This window comes from Tyto alba, unplaced genomic scaffold (genome assembly GCF_018691265.1).
Source record: "Tyto alba isolate M040663 unplaced genomic scaffold, T.alba_DEE_v4.0 Super-Scaffold_45, whole genome shotgun sequence".
Lineage (NCBI taxonomy): Eukaryota > Metazoa > Chordata > Aves > Strigiformes > Tytonidae > Tyto > Tyto alba.
In genome coordinates, this window is record NW_024881321.1 from 25,245,190 (window position 1) to 25,269,142 (window position 23,953).

At 35.5% G+C, this 23,953-nt stretch overlaps 1 long non-coding RNA gene across 1 annotated transcript; it reads right to left on the bottom strand.

Moving 5' to 3' along the window:
- Positions 1-1,133: 1,133 nt before the first annotated feature.
- On the bottom strand, positions 1,134-20,346 carry LOC116963267. Its single transcript, XR_004408056.2, has 3 exons — positions 20,266-20,346; positions 16,324-16,329; positions 1,134-1,145 (listed from the first exon to the last, which is right to left on the bottom strand). It is a non-coding gene; the product is annotated as an uncharacterized LOC116963267 (long non-coding RNA).
- Positions 20,347-23,953: the final 3,607 nt, after the last annotated feature.

The following is a 23,953-nucleotide window of genomic DNA, read 5'->3' on the forward strand; positions in this document are numbered from 1 at the left end:
TAAGTAAAATATATGTTCTATCTGTAGAATCAAAGACTATCAGAATTTTGAGACCAGGGTGCAGTCAGGTTTAGATTTTTTAGTGGTGGATATTTTTTTGCTCTGCAGGAATGAAGCTTAAATGGACAAAACATATGGCAAGTCTTCATCTACAGGATCATCTGGAGAACTAATATTCTTCCCTTAACCTGTCCTGCATCAGTAATGAGAGCAGAGAAAGAGAAATCTTTACTGAAAAGCAGCTTCTTTCCCAATGCTATACTGAGGGGTTTGGTTTTATTTTATTTTTTTTTTTTAACTTTTAGGGAGGTTGTTAATATGCCATACTTCCCACAGGACCCTGTCCATAGAGTACCACTGACACATTTCCATATATAGCTATCCACAAGCACAAACAGCTCAACATGAAACATTTTCTAACATTCCTAGCAGCTGAAGAAAACTTTTACAAGCAGAAAAGAAGGTCAGTGAAAGCACTTCTGTCTCTATTCTGTACAGAACCTAGCAAATTATTATTTTTTCATTCCTTCAAAAATATTTGAATAAAAAAGATATGATTAAGCCCCCTGCAGAAATACCTAAAATTTGACCTACCCCTCACTGCATCCATATGGGTACTAAGCAGACTAGGCTAGACGAATTTTCCATTATTTTGTATTGAGGACAGAACGCTTTTTTCTTTAATTCTTAGAATGTTCTGTATCTATTGCACATACTTCAGACAGCACCTGGAACAGGTTTTCAACACTCTACTTGTAAAATCAGTAGCTTCTCCTAGGGCTTGGTTTATACAGTAAATTCTAATTTTGAATAAATAAACCCACATGAACTAAGACTTTATAAAACACATCCCAAAAACTATTGCTTGAACCATATTCTGTGTCACTTAAATATTTTTTAACAACATGAAAAACTATCATTTTGCACAGATTTTTTAAACAAAGGGAGACATAGCTAAAATCTGATAAAAAACTCAAATACATTTGAACAACAAAGAATTTCCCATATTCAATTATTTCAGCTGAAGGCAGAAAAATAAAGAGCTTTATGTTACTCCAGCAGGATATTTTTTAAAATTAAGAACTTTACAAAGTGAATTTTACACTTAAAATATCAACCAGTTGTTCTCACATGCAGGAACAAAACTTTAATTTCCACTATTCTTTTTAGCATTTTTATCTTTACAGCTATTCCATAGGAATAAAAAATATTTTTGCTGTAACACAGTCAGAATTCAGTACTGAAAACAAGAGGCATGCCTTCAAGTACAATACGGAAATGCCCAAGGCATAATGCTCTGAGCACCCCCCCAGAAAACACTCTTGGGTGAGATAACTGAGTTTAAACATTTTGGAGGAAATGTGGTGGCCCTCCTACTAAATTGACTACTCCTGCTATGTGGATATGAAAAGACTGAAGCAGAGCTGTACAGCAAAGTTAATTTAGCTGAGAAGTGTATCTTTCTTGCCACCTTTCATCTGATATTCAGTGATAAGTAACAGATTTGGAACTGACCATGTGAGCATTTTTTCAGGTGAAACAAGTTAGTAACCTAGAAAAAACTAACAGTTATTCTCTGGGTCTGAGTTGCAAATTGGAAACTAACACCTGAGGGTCAAAAAGGATTATCCCCCTATACATTTCATAACTGTAAATGACTGTACATGTTTCTAGACTGTGTTAAAACAGAACATATGACCTTAAATAGGGTTTTAAACTCATTTTTTGTTTCAAATGATAGGACATACCCATATGCTGCTGTAATACTTAGACTTAAATTTTCTAAAGAAATCCCTAATCTAAACTAATTATAAAGGCTTCCTATGTAGTCAAAAGAAAGAGATATATCCATCCAGAGGATGAGTTTAAGGCCACATCCTACCTTTGCAAAACATACTGTATGGTCAGGCTGCCACATATCCAAAAAACTTTCAGAGACTATAGAGAAAACAAACAAAAGGAAACCTGACTCTTTATTATTAATTATATTTTTATTATAATTGGTGAATAACATTCATAAATATCAGAGCAAACAGTAACTGACACCCTATTACTTAGTGACATGTCCATTACTGCTTTTAGATCCAGCAGTCTTGTACTGCTGATTGTGAAGTGTCTTATCTCAAGCAATAATACTAAGAGGTCTTCTAAAGGAATACACAGTGTCAGTGTTCAATAAAGATGTATGTCCCTTTGTGTTTGGATCTTCATGCATTCCAAAATTCTGAAAAACTCACTCCAAAGTATGACAAAAATGAAGTTTTATTAACAATAATACTAAGAGAAAGATTTTGAGTCTAATTAGGAAACTGACAGAACAGTCATAAGATTTAAAATAATAATGAACATTGTGTTTTCATATATGTCTTTTTTTTTAATCAGGAAGTCATGTTTTTATACCTGTATTCTCATACAAATCCGGTAATTTACTTAAAAAGGAAATACAGTTTAGTGTAATCACAAGGTTTTATGACTTGAACCTCTTGAAAAAGCTGTGACTTAAAACCCCTTGTGATTCATGTAAACATGAATATAAATACATTATAACTCTGAAAGTCCTTCTCTAGTTTAAGTCTGAATGTGGAAATAATATTCTACCTTGAGTTCCCAAACAAGCATTAATGGATCCTACTAATTAGCCCTAAAATAAAGACAATAAATGCTATATCTATAGTTCTTACTGTACTCTGCTTAATGGTTTGTCTCCTTAGGTCTTTGCCTACACTGCAATAAGTGGAACAACAGCTAAACAACAATAGAGGACTATCATCTCAAGCTTGTAAGTCATTTCTCTCTTCATAATAACCTCATGCTGGTTTATTTCCATGACAGACTCCAATTCAACAGTGACCCGTTCTGTATTTATATTTTCTTCTCTTGCATTTTCAATAAATGTTTGAGAACTGCCCAGCATGTGCCAAGAGATAAAGGTCTTACCTCAGAGCTTCATGGACACAAAACTGCTACTCTAGTATTTTCATATGTGAAGGATTGTTTCACCAAATATGATTTAGTTCTTTGTCTCTTCACCGGATATTTTTCACACTTCAAATAATTTTAAAGTAACTTCTTGATCCCGTTCCTTTTTCCCCTAATATTTAAGTAGTCTCAATGTATTGTGCCATTTTGGAAACAGTTACGTTATTCTTTCATATAAATTCTCTATTTTGTGTAGTTTATCTGAGAGTGGTGCTACATGCCCCAGGAATATTTTACTACTGTGAAAATCAGGATTGAATGTTTTGCCTATTTGCTTCTTGGTTCACAGAACCTGGTGTAGCTCTGTCTCCAGATTGAAACCTTTATCTCATAAAAAATTAGTGGCAAAAATGTCATGAGCTCAACTAACATCAGGATTCCAATGTTAAATGTCACAGTGATTTATAGAGAATTATATATTCCAGTTTCAGAGGTTACTTTTCCAATCCCAGCATGGCCTTAATGACATAACCAATGGAAAATCTTCCAAACTGTATAAAATTTGATTTATTCCAACATTATTCTTCATTCTCTTCCATCTGTACTAGAACAATCAAGTCAGCATTATATTGTTTATAAAGCTCTGACACACATATATCTCAGCTAGCTTTAGATGTCTACAATGTAGTTTATCTACATTCTCTATGATGTAGACATCTATATCTGAATCAGTCACACTTGACTCTTTTCATATTATTTCAAAGAAATAGGTATTTTTAGAACATGGATTATCTGATCTGTTTAAATATTTAGCCTGGAGAGTAAAGGGGTTAATTGTGTTCTGTAAGAGGCTCTGTCTCTCCACTGCCTATAAAGTTGTCTGACAGACTCATTCTGTCTACAAAGTGAGAGCAATGAGTCATTTGTTAGCATGATACCCATCAAAAATTCTGGCAAGACAACAATGTTATTATTTGTCTTCAGTCTAACTAATTAGGCAAGGGGCCCAGTAATAGTCCTGTCATGGCTTATATCTTCCTTTAAAGAGAGAAAAACTTCAAAATGACTTGGAGTGAACAGGAGTTGTCATGTTACCTTATTTTTTCCTTCTCACCCATTTGTTACCATATGCTTAAAAGGATTCATTAAAGGAAACAAATTAGTTGGGCACACTTGTGAGTTATGGGCAATAATCAGAGAATGTGAACAGGAAGATGTTGAAAGAATGGAAAAATACTCAGTTATAGGTTCTTGTCTGGCACTGCTGCAAAATTTAAGTCCCTTGTGAGGTTAGTGGCACAGCAGCTGTAGTATGGTGAGATGACATCAAGACTCTCAGTCCTGAAAGTCCATGACTCATCATAACAGCTTGCTTGCTAAGCTCATCAAGAATCAGACTGTGGGTGTTTATTGGTAGAGCATTTATTACTCATTTGGAAAAGGTCCAGCCACGTACCTTTTCATTATACTACTGGATAAACTGTCTCATATTTCCTTGGTGTCAAAGTATAGTGAGACTTGCTGGCTCGGACTTCTAGTTTTCTGGGCTGATGAAGGCAACAGCTACCTATTACTGACCACTTGTTTGTTTTGTTTGTTAGTTTTTTTCTCCCTCCAAATCAGAAAAAAAAAAAAAAAAAAAAAAAAAAAAAAAAAAAAAAAGATGAAACCATGTATTTTCATCAACATAAAGACATATTAGTAATAGTATGAGACGTGGATCTTAGAGGGATCTTACAGCTATGCTGTTGAAACAGTCCAAGAGATATTTGTCTATTGCAAACTGACACAACCAGTGAGAAAAGAAAAACTGATGTTGGTGAGAAAACAGGAGCAGAAAGGTATTTTTGAATGAGAATTACATATCCAAGTATATTACTTTCTCCTTATCTTGAGAAACAAAAGTAGATCAACTCCTATCATCTGCACCACTGTGTCCTCCTAGTATACAGTTTGCTTTATTGACACTGAGAGTGCAATTTCAACTCATATTTAGCTTGTCATCTAGTGTAACCTGGCTAGGTCCTTTTCAGCAAGGCTGCTGTTCAGCCTTTTATTTTTATCTCTTCTCCTGTACCATACATACTGCCCTTGTTTTCTTGATGCTTATAATAACAGCTTGCAAACTACATTTCTTCTCCATAACCTTAGTCATCTGTTTTTGTTTTTAGCTATGTCTTTGTACACTTTCCTCCCTAATCTCATATTTCATCCTCATACAATAAATTCTATGGACAGAATTACCTCAGTTACAGTAATTATCCTGATTCTGTCTACACTTTGCCTGTCTATATTGGTATCATACTGGATTTTTCTCCTATTCATACTAACTACAATTAATTTTACCTTTGTGAATCAAATTACTTAAATCCCAAAGTTATTGCCAATTTGATCTGGATTTCCCTTTTGTTGCTTCATCAAAGTAAGAGAAAATAGGCTGTAGGTAAATATTTTTATTCTTATTCTCCTCTTGTCTTGCACTGCTTCTTGCACTGATATGTCCATTAAATTAAGAAAAAATATTTTTTTAATGTTCTCGCAACCTTTTAAAAACTTTTTCCTTGGGTTAAAAAACAGATTCCCCTAAACTTAAAAAACAAGTTATTAGCTCTTATATTTTTTCATTTATAAGACTTCAAAAATATTTCAGTTTTCAGTAGTGTAAAGAATAACAGAAGTACTCTTCTATCGCTTTCTCTAAAGTTAATATAAATGAGGTCATGCCTAATTAGAAGTAGTTGGTGGTAGTTTACTGCTGGTAGTTTGCTTTTTTCAGTTAAACAGAAGGTGCACCCTATAATAACTTCTGAACTATTTTATTACCATAAATTAAGTAACTACACTAGCCATAAACTGTATAGCTACAAGGCTCTGGGAGCCAGCACTGTGTTCCGTGTTTTCCAGTATAGACATAGGCACTGAAACCAGCCTCTCTCAGTTACAGACAAATGCAGAAAGGCCATGTATCAAAATAAGTCTACAGAATAGCTGTGGCACATGATCCTACTCAACACTAGTTGCAGAACACTTCCAACAGCCTGCAGCAACATAAAGGTCTGAAGTATAAAAGAGGAAAACCACAAGCTGGTATTCTCCACAGAAGAGATGAGACCAAAATGAGGTCTGAAGTTTGCCCAAGGAGAGAATATGGGATCTGATGTGATCCTTGGGAGAGAACTATGCCTCACAGAAGAGAAGACAGCAAAAATATCCAGGAGTTTGTAAATACGAAAATTTTATCTTGATCCCAAATTCAATTCTACAGCTGAGCTGGCTCTCAGGACAAATTGATTAGGCACCTGAAGAATTTTTTGTGCTTCTAGAAGAAAGAGAGCACTTTATTACCTTCATGTCTATCTTATTTCTAGCTACAAACCAGCTCCAGTATTTTAGAGAATAATGAAAAAAAATAGTCAACTTCACATCTTGGGGAAGGGAAATGCCTTTCGGTGCTTGTCTCAAGTATATTATATCTGAAAGCTAAATTGTAATTACAATTGTCCTACTTTATTCATGTTGAGTTTCAAAACCAAAATATCATAAATGTGGTCCCCTTCCACACAATGTGTTTTCTTGATAGTAAAAAAAATAATAAAGAGAATATTTATATATATACACTTTTTTTTTTCTTTTTTTTTTTTTTTTTTTCTTAAGAGTATGTGGACAGCAGATCACCCACAGTGGATACCTGCAATGTGTCTCTGGAAGGTATAAGAACATTATCTAGAGTCGTAAAGGTTTTAATTGCTTTTCATGCTATGAGGTGTGTGTCAGATTATTACACTGAGAAGGATTATTAAACACTACACAAAACCCCAGTGTATTTTGTTTCTTAAGTGGTGAGGGGAGACATTCTTTAGAAGAGGGTAAAAAAAAGCAAATCTGATGTAAGTAATTCTTGACTAATAAAAAATATTCATCAATATACATAAGACAATAATGAACCGCATAAAAAATAGCTTTTCAATCTTATATTTTCCATATATGATTCCATATGGAATTGGAGGTTGGGTTTCCAGTTCTATTCCTCATATGTTCTATGTTTCTTATCCACCCCCTCCATTATTAATTATTTTCAGTTTATCCCACAGTCTGCTTGGTTTTCTGTAGACTGTAAACAGGATTTAAAAAAAAAAAAAAAAAAAAAAACAAAAAAAAACCTGTTAGTAAGATCTCAATTTTAGTTGTATTTGTTACAAATGCTTTATTTGTGATTATATTGATTTTTGCATAATGAAAACATTCTGAATCAAATAAAATCATGAGTGGCTTTATAATTTTGTTTTATTGTTTATCTTATAGATAACTTTTAAAATGAAAAGATAGATCATTAAATATGATTTGTAAAACAGGAACATATTTTTTTAAAAATATTTTTTTGTAACAAGTTACTGAATTTTGAATACCCTATGATTCTGCTGAAATAGTAATAAAGTAAGAGAACTTGTAGTGTATGGGTAATGACTGTGCTTTGGTGTAAGCTAATTCTCATGTTGGTCAGAAATGTTATGACTTAAGCACTTCCATAAATAAAAATTTGCAAGTTGATGAACTTTGCTATTTCAAATATAGATATATCTAGAGTTTAGAGGTCTTTAATGTAAGACCTGCCAATGAACAGGGAATTTTAAAGTAGAAATTGAAATTTGAATTAAGTAAGCCCAAACCTTTCAAATTTAGATACCCAAATTATATGGCGAGAGTCTGAGTTATGTCTCATATAGTAGAAGTACTACATCAGTAAATGAAGCCATATTAACTTAGTTCAGATTATTATAACAATCATTAATTAGTGAATCAGGTTCTACAAAAAAAAAAAAAAAAAGACCATAAGGTGAAGAAAAAATATTAAAATATTGCAGTTTTAATAAGGTAACATGCACTTGTTGTCAAGGAAACATCATCATCTTGTTTCTATAGCAAAGTTACACAGGACACTTGTTAACATTAGTAAAAGTAAAAAGTAAAATTTCCTTACAGACAGAATTTTTTTAGCAGTATAAAATGGAGTCCAATACTAAACAGAAGGGCTTGAATTAAAAACTCCAGCGCCCTTCACACTTCAGCTATTTCTATGATAAAAGTACTTTGTGCCTGCCTTCCACTACAAGTTCTAGGAAAAGAAAACTACAAAAATATTGAAAACTAAAATTATGTTTTCTTTTTGATATTTTTTTAATCTAAAAATAATGTCTTAAGTTTAAAATTCATTTACCACCACCCACACTATCCCACCCTAAAAATGGTTAGCTTTTCTCCTGTCTTCTAGCAGTATAAATCTTTACAGTCTCCTTTATTGACTTGTTTCCATGCTCATAATCTTTGTTTGCTAATAAAACAAGACAACTGTGTTTTTTCTAACTCACACTGTGAGCAGGAGTTGATCCTGCTGGGGAAAGAGTTCAAAATCATTTATGACAATCAAGCACATGAACTGTTATTATCTTATTTTGTTATAAAGAAAGCAATGGTGACTTCTCTAACAGAGAAGCCAGACAACTGGTTTGAAAGCCCTCAAAGAGAAATTATTTGGATTATCCAACCATCAAAACATGATCTCCCTGAATTTAATGTTGTAAGAGAGTTCATTACATAGGGTAAGATTTGCTATTTTTTTCTATGCAAAGAATCTCTTGGCAACACCTCATAGGAAATAATAGATGTAGTCTGGGTATGAAAGAGGAATATAGGTATATGAATCAAGTTATGCATTGCTGTACAGCAGTGAGTTTTATGCATCTTCAGGTTAAGATGGCCATAACAAAGTTTACCTTCTGATTCACTTTCTCTGATTCAAGGACCCAAATTTTACTCAGCATCTAGCAGAGAGGTCTCAAGTTTGCTACTTTCTATAACTGCCAGAGTCCTTCAATATTTGATATACCTTCCATATTGGCTTCTGTACTGTGTGGAGCTTAGACTGAAAAGAAGTTGACTGCTGTCTGAAATGTTTAACAGAAAATTTAGTATACAGTGATTCTATTTCAATGTCAGCCCTAATTTTTTTAGTTGCTGTCAGAATTCATTTTTTGGATATTTTGAAACTTCTCATTGAGTTAATCATAACTGTAGTAGCTGGAATTTTGCATACTGTAGATAAATATTTGATTATCTAAAGGAACACTACCAAATTAAGCAAGTAACACACATTTATATTTTCAAATTTTAACTATAACATTTACCAGAACTGTGAACCGCAACTGTGGTTACAAACTTAGAGGATAAGGTTAATCTCAGATATGAAATAGAGTCTGTTTCTGCATTAATACCTATGTTTCTCACACTCTACTAAAAAAATCTCATAATAGAAAAAATGGTTTACAAGAGACAATATAAAACTTGTCAACTTGTTTAATGTAAAAGGTTTGGTCCTGGTCTTCAAAAAAGTTTTTGGAAGTCAAATGGCATTTTGCTCAAGTACAGGCTACAGAATTAAGTCAAAAGAAAGATATATATTATCCCAAAATGCAAATCTTGGTGTAGATTTTCAGTCAAATAGGAAGATATGTTGTGTTTTATAAAGGGAATTTAGAATTCCTCTATCACACAAATAAATGTCTTAATTTTCAAAAGGTTATATAGTGCAATAAATCAGCTTTCCATCTTCTTCATATATTTTTTTTTTTTTTATTTCCTAAGACCCTGGTTTTCTTGAGCATCTCCCAAAGTTATTACTCATGACCATAACACAATAGTTCTCTGTCTTCTATTCTGTCAGTAATGTGACTCTTCACATAATTCTTTGGTTGTTTTTTATATGTAATGCTGTGGTGACAAAGTCTGTTCAAAGACATTTGGGCTTGTTCTCATTCAGTTCTCTTAGTGCATGAATAAAACACACACAAAAAATAATTTCTGTGCTAGTCTCTCAGCAGATATATTTCTATCCTAACATATGATCTGTATCTCAAAGTTGGTGACCATTTTCTGACAGTACCACATCGAGAATGCTGTTGATCTAGAAATCATCAGCTTTAAGTGCCCAACACTGAATTCCTCAGGTGGATTTTTAGTTATTTTATTGCCTTAAAATAAAAACTAGTCCTCTGAAAGCAATACTTGAGTTTTCTATTCCTCTCTTTATTCTTGTTAATATATAGCTTTCAGATACCTCTGTTAAATACAGAACTAAAATCCTGCAAGCAGGTGCAACTAATGAAAGAAAAAAATCTGTTTGAGTCATTTGATATCATTTTGACTTGGTGATCAAAGTAACCATCAGATAAAAAATAACCTAAAGAATTTAATTATACTTTATTTTGTATAAATCAATCACATCATTTAATTAAGTCTAAATCAATTTCTGATTTGATATCCCAGAAATAATATATGGGTAGTTAATCTATCATAAAATTAATTCAAACAAATGAGCGATATTGATGTTTAATTTAGCTTTAATTATATTGTAGATGTCTTACATAAGAGGGATAGGAATGTAAGGATATTTCTATGAGAATATATAGTCTTATAGAAGGATATACTGATTTTGGTTGGAATAGAGCTAGTTTTCTTCATAGTAAGTAGTATGGTGTTTTGCTTTGGATTTGTGATTAATACGGTGTTGATAACACAGGGGTTTCAGCTAGTGTTAAACAGTGCTTACACAGTGTCACAGTTTTCTCTTTTTCCCACACAGCCCCACTAGCAAGCAGGCTGGGGGTGCACAGGAAGTTGGGAGGGGACACAGCCAGGACATCTGAGCCCAACTGACCAAAAGGATGCCTCATACCACATGGCATTGTGCTGATCAATAAAATCTGGGGGAAGAATGAGGAAGGGGGGATGTTAGGACTGATGTCATTTGTCTTCCCAAGTAACTGTTAAGCATGATGAAGCTCTTCTTCCCTGGAGATGGCTGAACACCTGCCTGCCAATAGGAAGTAGTGAATTAATTCCTTGTTTTGTTTTGCTTGTGCTCACAGCTTTTGCTTTACCTATAAAACTGTTTTTAACTCAAGCCACAAGTTTTCTCACTTATACCTTTCAGATTCTCTCCCCCATCCCATTGGTGTGTTGACTGAGTGAGCAACTGGGTGGGAGCTTAGCTGCCTACTGAGGTTAACCCACAGCAAACTATAAGATAAAGGTCCTATCCTGTTTTGTTGGGGCTTTTTTTTTGTGTGTGTGTAAAGGCTACACATGGCTGAGCTGTCAAAACTCTGAACATTAACAGGCAACTGAATCATTCCTGTGCAAGAGCTGATGCTCATTAAATCAAAAGAATTTAATTTGTTTGCATTTGGCTAAGTCAGTAACTTCATGTAAACATTTGCATGACCAAGAACTGCATTATATTAGTTCCAGTTATATTTTATTTCCCTTCTTGCCCTTTCAATGTGTAGCTAACACAAAGATTCAAACATATAGCCAAAGTTTCATTAGGAGTCACACCTAATAGGCATTTATTTTAACCTCTGTACAATACTGGGGCAATATCATGTATTCTAGCAATGCCGAAAAGGTGTGATGATGGTTGACCTGTTTTTACATTCCATTTCATTTAATTATTGTTTATATACTTTGTTAAAAAACTTAAACTGTGACCTTCCTTGGTTACGTATATTTTTTCACATTTCAATCTGTTATTAAAAAAATATTTTTTGACAGAAATTCATTATATTAATGCAAAAAATAAAAATAAGAATGGAGGAATATATAGGTCAGATGTAATTTTTCTGTATTTTTGTAGGCTTTGCTTAAAAATGAGGTAAGGGTGGACCCCAAGACCCTATGATAAGTTCATGTCCTACATTGGAAAAATGTGGATTTTTTTTCTTTGCAATTTGATCTTCTGTCAATCCCTTGTGAAGAAAAGATTGTAAAAGTGGTAAGTGAATTGGTTTCTAATCGTAAACCTGATGTTACCTGTAGGCCTGTACAATCTGATGTGCTTTGAGCATTTTATAAATCCAGGAACAACTTTGTGCAGTTTCTGAGGTATAGGGTGACAGCGAATGATGTACTTAGAGAGTTGATCAGTTCAACCTTTCCTTTGGTAAAATTTTTAAAGGTGGATATATAATAAGATCCTGATCCCTTGCATATAACTTTATGTGCTAAACAGATACATTAAAGCAGTTGCAACGAGGAGGCAATTTACATGTTTCTTGACTGCAGTGGTTTTAAAATCTCTGTCTTATCTTCATATAAAGTAGATTTCTGCTGTGTCCTTGAAATACAGATTTTCTACCATAATCAAGAAAAAAGATATTTCAGTATGGTAACATTTATCTTGCTGAGAAAAATCATGATTATCTCAGCTAAATAAGACTGATTAGGATTTCTTCATGTAAAAATGCTCCTTATGGTATGTTAATATTCATAATAGTTCTTTTAGCATAATTATAAACTGTCTCATACTTTTCTTAATTTAACTAATAATTACAAGTCTGCTTCATTATAAATATTGTTATAATTAATTGTTTTTAAAATGTGGAAACTCCCAAATGGAACAGAAAATATATAGCAAAATATATCAATGATGCATTGAATAAAATATGACTATGTGGCTAATGTGTAAAGAAGTGCATACTACAGATCTTAAAGTAAACGTTGTATCTGCTATACATAACTGTCATAGGAAAATATAATTATTTTCTCATATCTAATTTTCTCTGAATCTAAGATACAGTTTTTAAGACACCTTATTTCAAACATAAGTCAACATCTACATACACACATGTATATATAAACACATAAATGATTTGCATGAATAAAATGAATTTTCATTCAGATTTGTCTTTGTTCATAGAATCATAGAATGGGTTGGGTTGGAAGGGACCTCAAAGATCATCTAGTTCCAACCCCCCTGCCATGGGCAGGAACACCTTCCACTAGTCCAGGTTGCTCAAAGCCCTGTCCAACCTGGCCTTGAACACTTCCAGGAAGGGGGCAGCCACAGCTTCTCTGGGCAACCTGTTCCAGCGTCTCACCACCCCCACTGTAAAGAATTTCTTCCTTATATCTAATCTAAATCTGCCCTCTTTCAGTTTGAAACCATTACCTCTTGTCCTATCACTACACTCCCTGATGACAAGTCCCTTCCCATCTTTCCTGTAGGCCCCCTTTTAGTACTGGAAGGCCGCTAGAAGGTTTCCCCAGAGCCTTCTCTTCTCTGGCCTGAATAACCCTAACTCTCTTAGCCTGTGCCCATAAGGGAGGTGCTCCAGCCCCCGATCATCTTCATGGTTCTCCTCTGGACTCACTCAAGCAGGTCCATGTCCTTCTTATGTTGGCTGCCCCAGAGCTGCACACAGTACTCCAGGTGGGGTCTCACAAGAGCAGAATAGATGGGGAGAACAAACCTGCTGGTCACATTTCTTTTTATGCGTCCCAGGATACTGGTCACTTTCTCGGCTGGAAGCACACATTGCTGGCTCATAGTCAGTTTTCCATCCACTAATAACCTCAAGTAGTTCTCCACAGGACTGCTCTGAATCCACCCATCACCCAGCCTATATTTGTGCATGGGATTACTTCAGCCCATGTGCAGGACCTTGCACTTGACCTTGAACTTCATGAGGTTTACACAGGTCCACCTCTCAAGCCTGTCAAGGTCCCTTCCCTTCAGCATGTTGACAGCACCATACAGCTTGCTGTCATAGACAAATTTGCTGAGGGTGCACACAATCTCACCATCCATGTCACCAACAGAGATGTTAAATACTTGTCCCAGTATGGACCCCTGAGGAATGCCATTCATCACTGTTCTGCACTTGGACATCAAGACATTGACCACAACTCTTAGAGTGTGACCGTCCAGCCAATTCCTTATCCATCGAGTGGTCCATCCATTCAATCCATATCTCTCCAATTTAGAGACAAGGATATCATGTCGGACACTGTCCAGAGGTTTGTACAAGTCCAGGTAGATGACATCAGTTGCTCTCTTGTTACCTTCAGGACAAGAAAATGAACAAACCATTTTTTTGCTAGTTCTGAAAGTTACACAGAAGTTTATAACAGACTTCCTCTCTAGCAAGACATTCCTTTTCCACAAACATTATTTGGGTTACCACTTCTCTTCCAGTAATTTCCCTGTTCTTGATCTCTTTTAACCTTATGCCTCATAGCTTGCACTTACAATCTAAGTACTGTTACTTTTGAAGGAATATATGTGAACTGAGTTGAAGGTTATATGTACAAAAATATTGGAATTTTCAGTTTAAAAGTATTTAGCTAAATAAGATATTATTTCAGTTTCCAGGGTACCAGATAAATAGTCAGTGCTTGTACGTGTTTGTATGTCTCTGTGTGTGTGTATATATTTATAGGTGTAATTATATATATGATCAGGAAAAGGAACTTAAATATTCTTACTTATTTGCAACTGAGAAAACTCTAGAAAGCCTTATTTCCTCCTGCTCTCGAGGTAAATTTGGAAAATTTCTCCTCAGTGGAAAGGATTTAAGAAGATTAAACTATGCCATCCCTGTTATTACTACCTCCATGTTTGATTATAATGTATAGCGAGTAAATTCTGTAAGGCAATGAAGAATATTGAATAGGTATTGATTTACTTGCCCTGAAAAGTCTATAACCATCGGGTTGTCTTTAAAAACATACACCAATGGAAGGGAGTTTTACTTCATACTTTGCAAGAATTTGGTGGTTGCCATAGATTCTGTGTGAATTCTCACCGTTTTAGAAGGCCAAGCACAGAGCTGCTAATGGCACGGTGGAATTTCCTGTGACTTTGCTATGTGCATGTAGGATTTACTATGATTTGTCTAGCTAGTGCCTTTTTCTGTCTTTAAAATTTATATGTGGAAATTTAAGAGTTCTGAAAATATCTTTTTGCCTGAAGCAATTTATACAAATGCCTTGGTTTCTAATAATTGATTTATCCTCAAAATATTTGACTGGTTTAGTATATTTATGTTTGAGTAAAACTAAGATAGTAAATTTAATACCTAAAAATTTTGTGAAAGATATTTTGAGTACCTTTCTTACATTGGATTTTAGTGTTGCTGCCTTTTCAGGAATTGCAGACTAGGATATCACACGCAGTTATGAAAATGAACATTTTAATAATTTTCTCTAAGTACAATAAGTATTTCCAAAAATGTACAGGGTTCACAATAAAAATTGACAAGCTTAAATAATTCACTGGTTTAGGTACAAAGAATTATGTAATTTTTTGGCAAGTAAATTAAAAATAGAGTAAATGGTAACATTTATTTTTGTAGCCTGACCACATAAACTTAGATGCTTGGGGAGTCTCAAAAGGATCATTTTCAAAGTTGAAGCAAAACTATTGCTGCCATATCTTTACTGAAATTTTTAAGTTTTTCAGGATTTCAGTATTTTGGGAAATGGAGATGATTTTATATATACATATATAAAGATGACATACATACACACACACAATTCAGCTGAAGTACATACAGTTGTCAAAAACAGCATCTGTAGAAGCTTTTAAGGCCTTTAAATAGAGCAAGATTTTCATGTCACTAATATAGCTATGGCGACTAGAGGAAATTCAAAGTAGTTATTTGGCCTTATCTCCATTTAAACCAAGAAACCTGCTATATAGGATTTTCTTTCCCCTTTTCTCTTATAGAACATGTGGAGAGAATTCTCACAATTTTATACTATGAATTTACCACTCAAAAATAGCCAGAGAAGGTGACACAATTTCTTCTGTGTTTTAATACCTTTATTGGCAAGATAAGACATATGAATGGTGCTAACAGTAATGGATGAAATACTATTGTCTAGATCTGTCTACTAGAGCCCTTTCAATGTTAATGGGGTCCTGTAGATGGGTCCTCTGAGGCTTTTTCCTATCTGACTTCACAATGGTTAATATAATGAATTTATGAGGTCTTTAATAACAAGAATACCCACCTCATATTTTTTTATTAAGTAGACCTATTTTGTGCTCTAGTCTATTCTAATTGATATTGGTTTTTTTGGTTTGGTGGGTTTTTTTTTGGTTTTTTTTTTTGGTTTTTTTTTTTTTTTTTATATATATATATCTGAAACAAGAAGTCAGCACGCCTAAGAAAAAAATATATCTTATATTAGGGTATATTTTTACATGTTTCTTAACACTGTTGTGATAAAAAATTGTACTGGAAGAGCTCAGAACAAACATTATTTCTCTCAAAATTCAGCTAGTTCATTATTAGGTATCAGAGTATGGTGATATATACTAATGGTTCCAAATCCTTCATTTACTAATATAGATGAATACTAATTCAGATCTTTACCAGCAGGATCTTTTAGGAAATAGCAGAATAACTCAGTGAGGAGTTAGAGAGGTTTACAGTTGGAAGGCTTGCTAAAAATAATGCCTCCTTTTGAAAAAGCAATCACATGGGAATGAATTTAACTGCTCTTTAACCATAAAATTAACATCCCATCACATCATTTAGCAGTGTTATACGGTTGTAGTATTACTGCTGTCTACCATTTCCAGATGGAGTATGGCTGTGAACAGTCACTACTTCCTGTCCTGAAACACATATAATGAAAGTTTAAGTAGAGTAGGTGGTTGATCTTGCTGTTGACTATATGGTACTAAGTGTAGAATATGCATTATGTTAAATATTATGTATATTAAGCTTTAGTACTTTCAATTCTATGCTATTCATATTATTCTACTTCTGGTGGAAAGACAAGTGAAAATGCACAGCACTTAACACTCTATGATACATGACAGCAACTACACTTCTCTTTCACTAACAGACATTATGCAGTTTCAGTAATTTGTAAGGATTTTGTAATTACTTTTAAAAGAAATATGTAAGATACTATCTAAAATGGAAAATATGGTACAATGCGATGTGCTGCTTCTTAAAATGTATGTATATCAGGACTGTAACAGATCACCCAAATCAAAGTAAGAACTGGTATCTTGAAGTCAAAAGAATGCAAGCAGAATCCCCCCTGGTAGAGACAGGAGCAGGGAAGGTTCCAACTCACTGCACTGAGTGTTGTGAGAATTATTACCTGATCCTTTGGTAGTGGCATGTGTTTGCATACTATGTAAAGTGTGCATGGCTTTCAGAGACAAAAGGCTGCATTTCAAGACCATGAGGTTGTCCTGGTTGGGGCTGGACTAGAGCTCCCATTGGTCTGGCAGCAGGAGGAGCTGTAGCACCCTGAGACCCCAGGGGCTCCCCAGGTCCCAGTGCCCTCACCTGTGTGCGGGGGCGGGGGGAGCACAGCTGGAGGGCTGGGCCCCGATTGGCCGATAGTCCATGTCATGTGACATTGTGCTCACTATATAAAGGAAGGAGTGATAAGGGAAGGACTCTCACTTCTGGGAGTGTGGCTGTGGGGCCTTTGTGTTTGGGATTGCTGGCTGGGAGCAGGTGGGTGTTGGTTGGTTGGTGGGTGGTGAGCAGCTGTATTGTACATTACCTGCTGATACTGCTGTCAACGTATTGTTCTGTTACTGTTAATAAACTGTTTTTATCTCAACCCACGGGTCTCCCTTTGCCCCTCCAGTTCCCTCCCCATTCCCAAGTGGGGGGAGGGTGGGTGAGCAGCTGCGTGGCCTTTAGCTGCTGAGTAGGCTCAAATGATGACAGAGGCCTTTTCTGGACAAACTCAGGACGACAGAGAAAAGTTGATGAACAACTTTGGGCTTATCTTTCAACTACTAGGAAAGCTGCCTCAGTGCTGCTGAGCAATGGGAAGAAAAGCAAAAAAAAATTGTTAGGGATATTACATAATGTTCAGTTTACAAACCAGCATCTCCAGCCTCATGACAGCAAGAAACTGAGCTGATGAAAATGAAAATGACCTCTAGATAAAGAACTGATAGAAAACTACAAAATTATTTGGAATAAAGAGATGACAAATGAGAAACAACTATCTCATTATCTCTTCAGTACTAGAACAAGAACTGAATGGAACTGAAGATAGCAAGCTCAAAAAAATCCCCAAACAAACATTTATTCAATTTTTTCCTTATGCTGTCATTTCTGTCTCATAAAATTAAACAGTAGTACATACAGTCTGTTTCTCTTGCTTTGTACACTAAATGTATAGAGAATTCCTTACTGGTCTCAGGGAAATAATCTGAAGTAATTATACTTGTATCAGATACACTGCATTTACTCAGATCATTTTTTCTAAGAATCTCAATGTCACTATCAGATAAATAGAAATGGTTATGTTAATTAAAGCTATGGGGAAAGTGAGTCACAGAGGGGCTTTGGATCAAATAAATTTTATAAGTAGTTGAGCATAATTTCCCTTGTCACACATTGTACCTTTAGGCATCAAAACAGAAAAATTCTTTAACAAATGCACACAAATTAACAATAGAAATAAATTTCAGATATAAAATCCCAGATTTCCTTCATATAAATTCAGGATTTTTAATGAGGTATCAATTACACAACGGTTGTTCAGGATTCACATTGAACTCAGTGGAAAGAGATAAGCATTCCCCAAATCATCTTGTCATAGTATATGTTTCTCTCATTTGACTGTAATAATAGCTGAGGGAAGACTACAAAATACAGTCATGTTTGCAAAATTCATTGGAATGAACCAAGATGTCAGTCTTTATTTTTAAAAAATGGTTTATTTTCTTTCAATAAGTATGATTACTGACACATTTTTCAGTTGAATGGTATAAAGCAAAATATAGTATCCTTTTTCTTACTTTTTTCATCATTAAGGCAAAATGTTACAGCAGACTTCTGAATTTTCCAGATGACCATATACCAAACTGCATAGATAAGGGAAACAGAGTTCCAATATGTAATTTACTTCCTAATGAGCAGAAGTTTTGCCATCAGCACAGACAATTATGTAAAAATGTTTGTCAAGCATCTTGAATGTTATCATAAGAGTATGAAACTGAGGCTGTTACAAGGTATGAGTAAATCTGATAATAAAATAGAATTTAAATTTTAGTTTACTTTTTGAACTACTTTGGCACAGTACCTACTACTTTGTTTTTTAACATTTATTTTTAAATTAAGGTTTAGTGAGATCAGAGAGTCAGAGAGATCACTCAGCAAGTACTATCATAGGCAAAACATTAAATTTAGGGAAGATTAATTTAATTTAATTTTAATACCTAATTAAAAATCATTACAGATGTTTTCTCTGTTACCCAAGGTATAATGGGAATGAAGTAGATATTTAGATATAGACAATGTACTACCAAGAAATGGAGTGCTGAGACACCTAAGGGGTTGACAGTAGCTCACAAAAATTTTTCCGCATTTTCTTTTGAATCTAGGCTGTTGTACCTTCTTCATACATTTGTATGGTTCCAGAATAAAGAGAGAAATTCTTATGATAGCTGAGACTAAAGTCCCTGAAGCAACCTTTTGGTTATTTAGTTTACATTACAAAGTTAAATACACTAAGGAAAACAGAAGTCAGGCTTCTGTTGAAGATCTGACTTGTATGCCAAACAGGTTTTCCTCGTCTGTTTTGAGGATACCTATATCTTGGAAGTAGTTTCTCAGATTTTACCAAGATGGAGAAGCTTCTCGTAATTAAAAGATATCTGTCATCATCGAAGATCTATATTTCAAAGGCTTGTTTCTTTGTTTTTATGAACCAGTGGTTCAGTGCACTAGATAATCATGAGAACACTGGTATTAGGGACACATGACTTTGCAATGTCTGTTTTACCATTATTTTGATTCATGTGTGTCATGGTTTGAGCTCAGAGGGCAACTGAGAACCACACAGCCACTCACTCCTCCCTTCCCTTCCAGCGATGAGAAGGGACAAATAATACAGGCTTGGGATTTGAGATAGGACTGGGAGGGGCATATCACCCATTATGGTCACAGGCAATAGGCAGACTCGTTAGGGGAAGAAAAAAATAACATAGATTTACTACAGACACTAACAACACTTAACAGAGTAGGACAGTGAGAAACATTACCAAATCCTGAGAATACCTTTCCCCCCACCCCTCCCTTCTTCCTGGGCTCAGCTTTGCTCTTGACATCTCTACCTCCTCCCCTCAGTGGCACAGAGGGCAGAGGATGCGGTGTGCACTCAGTGCTCCCAATTCTTCCATCTTCGGTGGGGGGAGCTTCTGGAACTTCTTCCCTCTGCTCGATTGTGGTCCCCCTCTCACAGGAGATAGTCCTCCACAAACCCTCTCTGACGTGAGTCCCTCCCATGGGACGCAGAGTTTCCTTGCACAGCTCCAGCATGAAACACCAACTTTCTCCAAATGGAGTCCCTCCCATGGGCTGCAGTCCTTCCTGAGCTGCTACAGCGTGGGACACCCCCACATGCTGCAATACTCACAGTGCCAAACTACAACAGCGAGGGCTACTTTTTCACTCAAGACCCTGGCCTTCTTTGGGCAGAGCCACCTTGGTCAGCCATGAGAGGCTCCTCCCAGGCCACAAATCAATGTTTGCTCCACCGTGGATCTTCACGGGTGGCGGGTGGGGTCACCCTGCCATCTCACCACAGGATATAGGGGGGGGGGGTTCTGCTCTGGCACACCTGCCCCCCTCCTTCCTTCCTCTGTTCCTTCACTGATCTTAGCGTTCACACAGCTGCCACAACTCCTCCTCACCAGGTCCCTTCTTAAATACATTACCACACAGGTGCAGGTAATTGGCTAAGCCTTGGTGCAGAGGTGGGGCTGACTTGGAGCTGGGACAGTTTCAAGAAGCTTCTCACAGGGGCCTGCTGCTGTAACTCCCTCCCCCTGCTATCAAAAAAAACTCCACCACTCACTCAAATCCAGGACAATGTGAGATGGAAGTTCCTCTGCATTACTTAATACAAGATTCAAAGGAAACCATAACTTCTGTACCCCCAAAAGTTTTCAAAATGTTGAAAGTCCAGACTACTCTGTTGCAGATATTCGGAACAAATCAATGGCCAGTTTGGTCATCTATGCCATCATTAGATGATTTTAAACACAAGGAATTTCACATATTACTAGATTTGGGCATTCCTAATCTGTAAGAATTATAGGTGATCAATTTTACTTGCATACTGCAACACTGGACATCACAACTTCTAAGTCTTCTTCCCTGACAATCCTTTTTAATTTGGATCACATTGCCTTGTCTGTGAAAATCCTGACCTCTCAGAATTTTTAGTAAGGAGGATTAACATTCTCAACAAATTTATTTCTCAGTATGTACCAGCTGTCACAATGGATCTTCTTCAGTTCTTGAAAGTATTTCGATGTTGGTTCTAAGCCTAAATGCAAGCAGTTCTGAAAGTGCTTTGCACAGTGTTGCAAGTTTCAAATGGCACAGCTATTTTCAAGGAAAGAATCCTTTTAGATGGGTATTTCACTAAATCAGTTTTCTCTGTTTACACGTAACTATTTTCCCTGCTTTATGAATCACTCCATTAATTCATTAGAAATACCATCTTCAGGCTGGTCTCATATTTTTACAATGGGTCAAGATTTTCTTAGACTCAAACTATTCTCTCTTCATGTAAAAGGAACACAAAAAACTTAACTTGAGTACAAAAACAATTGCCCAAAAATGAGAGGAATTAATGCATAGTAAATAAATAAATAAATACCTGGAAAAAAAAAAGGAAGTGTAAATAACTAGCTACATCATTATACTCTAAACTTTTTCTAGGGAAAAGTTCTAATAATAAGCAACCTACATCAAGATTACCTGTAACATACTGCATACATTTTACCTAATGGATTTTATGATGACCTAATTTAATAACTCATAGATATAATTGAAGGATGGTCAAAGAACATCATAAACGTTTCAGTTATTACATTGCATTAATTTCTCTGTTGTTTTTGAGAGACAACATGCACAGTTTTATGTACAAAAAGGATCTTTACAAGGAATACAGGAGGAAGGAAAAGGAAATGTGGGAATACCACTGATGTAGACAAATTCACAGTGTTAGAATGTGAAGCTGCTTCAGTTTGCAGTAAATATATCATAAGAAGCAATTAAGTAGGCATAGTAGGAGTAGTAGTAGTAGTAGTAGTAACAGTAGTAGAAGTAACAGCAGCAATAGTAGTAAAGATCAACTGTGAAATAGCCTACTCATTCTAAAATAAATCGAGCAATTATGTCTACCTGAGTTCTGCAGAAGTTCGTTGCTCTAGTCTGGATAAGAGGATATATCTCCTCTCAGCTATATTTTAGCATCTTCAGGAGCTCAAAAAGATATGTGTAATACTTCAGCTCTGAAGTTTTTTTATTAAAAAATTTGGAACATGCACACAGCTGGACTTAATCTTACTGAATTAAATGCTGAAATATTTTGTACTGAGTGATTATATTGTGATTAAATATCAAAATACTAATTACTTTTCTGCTTTTGTTGTGGTAGAGAAGGCAAATTTACCTCTTAGACTCTTCATTATCTATTCTGATAATGAAGGAAATAGGAAATAAGAGGAAATAAGAGGAAAAAAGAGAGACAAACATGCTAATTGTGAATTAGTTTCTTATGTTTATATTGACACTAAATTATATCTTATTACTTATGTTAAATTCTTTTGTTCTGCTTGGAAATATTTTATACAGGAAGGTGAAAACTCATTACACTAAACAGTTCTGAATGGAAGCTGTTCAGGAATAGACAAATTTATTTTCTAAATTGCTGCAAATGCCACAAAGGTTAGACCTTACTGCAAAGTTTATACAAAGGATAGCTATCACTACGTAATTAAATATATATATATAGATACACACATACAAATAAACATTTAAATTACAACTTAAGTCTACTGAAATTTTTGTCATTTTAAGGACTGACAACAATTTTCACTGCTTCTGCAGGAAACAGTTGCATATTTTAAGTCTATCATTCCTTTCCTTCTCTAAACAAATCATTCTCTACTCATCTTCCATTATCGGTCATGTTTTCTAGGCCACTGATGTTTCTGCACTTTTTCCAGTTAAACCATTACGGCTAACCACCAAACATTTGATCAGGCCAGTTCCACTATCCACTTTAAGCTTCTATGGTACCTCAGTTAGATGCCAGTCAAAGGAGTAGAATTTAAGAACCTTAAACTCCTTCTATACAGGGAGGTTTCAGAAGTCGGATTAAAATACTAAAGTTACTTTTTCAAAGTTTAAAGGTCTGAATATCCCCCAAATGAAATAACATGGCACCATTCATCAAATGTTCCTGCTCAGTAAAGGGGGGTTGGACTAGGTGACATTTAAAGATCCCTTTCAACACAAAATATTCTATTATATGAATCTATAAAATACTAGCAAAATGCAGGTGTACAATGACACAAGTATTCTTCTATAGCTTCTCATTTAGGTAGGATTATTTTATTCCCTTTTTTCCTAGTCCTTATATGAACCTACATTTCATTTCTGTACTAATTGTAGTATTCATCTTTTTAAAATTCTTCTGAGCAGTGATTTAACATTCTAAATTGCTTATGCCTTTACCTTTTCCAGTATAACTGTCCTGGGTTTGAGTGGTGGGGTTTTTTGGTAGTAAGGGTGGGGGCTATAAGGGTGGCCCCCGTGAGAAGCTTCTCGAAGCTCCCCCAGCTCCAAGTCAGCTCCACCTCTGCACCAAAACTGAGCCAATCAGCTGCACCTCTGCGATAACGTATTGAAGAAGGGACGTGGTGTGGAGTGGCTGGAAGAAAATAGGCATGTTATGAGCGATCCAGACCGAGGGGCCTCACAATTGCAGCTGTTGTGAAGGACATATGCAAGGTTGAAAGAGATAACGAAATTGGGGTTTTGAGAAGCTGTCTATGTTGCAGAGAGGTAAGGAGGATGGAATGTAAAAAACAAGATAACAAGAGGGAGAAACAGAATGTAGGTATGGCAGAGCAAGGCGCGTGAACAAGCAGCTTTAACCTATTAGCAACCAAAACGTAATGCGTGTGCTCTGTGCTAGTGTATAAATTGCTGTGTATCCTTTAATAAAGTGGCATTAACTTGACTACATTGATTGTGTATGTTGTGTCTGAGACTTCCACGTCTACATGGTGACGAGCAGTGGGACTTGTGAGGAGGAGTTGTGGCAGCTCCGTGAACACCAAGGTCAGTGGAGGAATGGATGAAGAAAGGAGGGGGGAGCTGTGCCGGAGCAGAGACCCCCTTGTATC